The following is a 4,307-nucleotide window of genomic DNA, read 5'->3' on the forward strand; positions in this document are numbered from 1 at the left end:
AAAAAAAAGAGCATGCTGAGATATCACCTAACCCTAGTGAAAATCGCCCACATCACAAAATCTCAAAGCTACAGATGCTGGTGTGGATGTGGAGAAAAAGGGACACTTTTACATTGCTAGTGAGACTGCAAACTAATAAACCTTTTTGGAAGGAAGTATGAAGAATCTCCAAAGAACTCAAATTACACCTCCCATTTCATCTTGCTATCCCATTAGTAGGCATCTACTCAGAAGAAAAAAAAATCATTTTATCATAAGGACATTTGCACTAGACAGTTAATCGTAGTTCAATTTACAATTGCCAAAATGTGGAAACAACCTAAATGCCCACCAAACCAGGAATGGATTAACAAGCTTTGGTATATATATATATATATATATATATACCATGGAATACCATTCAGCCACTAAAAAAAAGGAGACTTTACATCTTTTGTACCTGAATAGAGTTGGACCACATTTTATTCAGTAAAACATTACAAGAATGGAGAAGCAAGAATCCAATGTACTGAATTCTAGTATGAAGCCAGTAGATGATGTAATACATACCTTCATAAGAGAAAAATTCAAAGGTGGGGGATGAGAAAGTGGGGAGAGGAGGGAGGAGGATAAGGGGTTATAGTACAGTAAGGGGTTATATAGCATTCATAAGTGAAATTTCTCTGCATACCCCTTTCCTTCTTAACCACTGCTCTGAATCACTGGAGGTGGAACACAATTATAAGAGTGAGTTTACCTAACAAATGCAATCAGTGTATGTCCCTTCAATGAACCCCAAACAATAAAAAAATAAAATAAAATAAATGTTAAAAACACCTTTAAAATTAAGCAACAAAGGCAATATTCTAAACCTGATCTTTTGGTGTAAAACACTTGTATTATCATACAACTCATGCACTTCAGGAAAGAAAGTATGGTTATCTCCTCCTAAGTTTTGATGCGCACAAAAATGTCAATAACATCAAAATTAAATGTCTTTCTCTATGGTTATTATTTCAGACAAACATAACTGTGGATAGTATACTGTTCCCTCATTAAAAGTAAGGTGGAGCTAACTGGGCATTTTTAAGTTTATTTTTTATTTCAATAATCACAAAGTTCCTGAGATCAACAGATCTTGAAGTAATTTATAATTTACCAGGTAAGCTATCACACAAAAATGAAGATACCAGAAATAAGAGATGCTTATTTCTACTGAAAAAGAACTATTATATATAAATTTTTAAAAAATGAAAACAGAAAATTAAGGAAGGAAAAAGAAAAACTTGCTTTTTTACTTTTCTTTCTTTCTTTTTTTTAGAGACAGAGTCTCACTTTATCATCCTCGATAGGGTGCTGTGGTGTCACAGCTCACAGCAACCTCCAACTCCTGGGCTTAGGTGATTCTCTTGCCTCAGCCTCCCAAGTAGCTGGGACTACAGGTGCCCACCACAACACCCAGCTGTTTTTTGTTGTAGTTTGGCTGGGGCTGGGTTTGAACCTACCACCCTTGGCATATGGGGCTGGCGCCCTACCCACTGAACCACAAGCGCTGCCAAAGAAAAAATTTTTTTAGAACTTGTCGTAAAAATATTTTGTCACACATGTCTGATAGCATAGTCTTTAAAGGCAGTTCCTTTCCTTCTTATTAAGTCACAAACAACAGTCCTAGATAGAGTATCTGTGAACTTTGCTCATGGATTTATTCTGTATATGTAATCAAATTACCAGGATAAATATAAAATTTGATGTCTTTTGTCCATCTTTTCAGGTAATAATTAAGCCTTGTATTCTACAAGCATCTTCCACCATAGAATCACATCTTTACCATAAATAAACACAATGTGCCCATGATCAATAGGAGCCTACTGAGAGGTGATTACTCAAACAAAGTATCCTGTCACAATTCATGTACAACAGAGGTGACTGTCAGTGATGGCACTACTATAACTTGAGCAGGACCAGCTATGGTGGGACAAACTTTTATATGCATGAGGCATGTTTCTGTTAAACTCTGCATCAGTACCTCCCCTCTCCTATTTTAGTTTCACCTGTCTCTTCTGTGATACTCAAGCCCTTGCATTTCCTGTTCAAATAACAATCACATAACTAGATGAAGAGTGAGGTAGGACTCTAATATGAAGCCAGTAGATGATGTAATACATACCTTCATAAGAGAAAATTTCAAATCAATTCAAGGTGGGGGATGGGGGGAATGAGGGAGCAGGGAGAGGAGGGAGAGAAAGGAACACTTTCACATTACTAGCGGGACTGCAAACTAATAAACCTTTTTGGAAGGTTCCTAATAAACACTTTTGGAAGTGTTCCTTTCGCTCCCTTTTGGAGGGAGAGAAAGGAACACTTAGAGCCAGTTAAATTCACACTCTTTCTACCACTCCAACTTGACAGAATTTTAGAGACAAGCAAGAACATGGCTTGTTTGAAGAATGACTAGAAGTTGGGTCATTCGGGGTCCCTCATCCCACTGCACCCAGATCTCCATATTCTTCATATCCTGTCTGTCCCCCACCCCAGCCAGGACATCAGCTAATGTTTCTAACAACGTTGAACTCTCCATTCTTTCGGCGCTACCCACTACATAGGAAGCATGTTACCTTCCAGGAAAGGTACTGAATGAATATTCCTGTGTCATCTGCTTTCCATCCACACACAAGCTACTTGAGGCTAGCAAAGATTGTGGGAAGAGTAAAATGAAACTAACGTTATGTCCTCAAATAGAATGGGAGCCACTGTTGCTCCACAAAGTCTTATTCAACAAATAGGCAGTGAACCATACTAAAATTATACAACAAACGTTGTAAAACAGAAATTGCAACTTATGCCATCACGAGGGGTAAAAAAGCATTCACATATTTAAAATTACACTTACAAGTAATTAATCAATTATTTTTTATTAATCAGACACCTTGTTTTGACAACTATTTTGTACACAGTAATCCTGCCTCTGCCAGCCAGAGATTGGTCCAGTGTGAGCATTTCGTGTGAGCTGGTTCAATTATACTCCCTTCCCCAGGTGCCAGAGAGAGCATTCATAAGTGAAATTTCTCTGCATACCCCTTTCCTTCTTAACCTAACTGCTCTGAAATAATGGGAAAATCAGACACAAAACTGGAAAAATTACTGATCAGGAAACAGCCCTGTACACAGACTTTTGTTGCCAGTCAAATGAAAGACAGAGCAAGTCACAATAGTCACAGTGGGGCCTCTCCAGGGGAATATACTGTGGACAGTCACCATACCAGTGTCCTAATAATCTTGCTCAGTGATGCAGTCATCCCCCTCTGGGGTCCAGGAGGTGTGTGCAGCTGGGTTCCCTGCTACTACTTTGCACACTGGAACTCTACTCCTACTTAGAAACAGAAAGAAATGTGGGGGAAATAATGCTTCAGTATTAACATAAGCAATATGGAATTTAGAAAGACATTTGTTTCAGTCCAAACCTGATAATCTATAATACCATAATACATATGGAAGTGTTAGGTATGGAACATCAGGTGTCACCATTGTATGCTTGTAATGCCCATCATGGGTGATGATTACTTGCTCCATCTGAAGGCCAGGATTCTGGTCCAAGTTATTACTTTCAATGCTGTTTATTTTCATTGTCTCATTTGTATCTCTTCTGTAGGTTTTGATGAGGAAGGTTTGTCACTGAAGACTATTTTCCATATTGTTAAGATCACAGTTGTTAATGGGATTAGAAGGGCAACAAAGCATAGCCTTTGTAGTCACTGACACAGACAGTAAAGTGTTAACTGGACACAAGAAGAAGGGACTGATAAAGATCTCCATGGAACAGCCATTTCAGAAGGCATTATTTAAGCTCCCCAGTAATAACATGTTTTTACTTAAAATTTTCATTTCGGGGGGAGGGAGCAAGACAACAGCCAAGTAACACCTTCATTGCAACCAGATGCAGAGGGATTGGGGAGAGAAGACTCCAGGCATCTCTGGTTTCTGGGCTCTGCCCAGAAAGATCCCTTTGGGGTCACATGGAGACAGTGAGAGACTTCTGAACCCCAGGAGGATTACAAAAACAGTGGAGAACTGGCAAGTGGTTGCATTCCTTCAGTCTGAAGCCGTGGCTGCCACAGCTGTAACTAAAACAGTAGCGAGATTGCAAACAGGGAAGGCCTTCCCCATAGGCTGTTGTTGGGGGGGTTTTTGTTTGTTTGTTTGTTTGCTTTTTGGACTTGGGCACTCAGTTGAACTACCTTGGGAGAACTTGGGCGAGAGTGCAGATGGAATTTAAGCATTGCCTAGGGTCCTGGACTGAGCCCCTGAGCCAGACAGACCTAAAATTGTTC

This window comes from Otolemur garnettii, unplaced genomic scaffold, assembly GCF_000181295.1.
Source record: "Otolemur garnettii isolate 467f Iridium unplaced genomic scaffold, OtoGar3 scaffold00122, whole genome shotgun sequence".
Classification (NCBI taxonomy): Eukaryota; Metazoa; Chordata; class Mammalia; order Primates; family Galagidae; genus Otolemur; species Otolemur garnettii.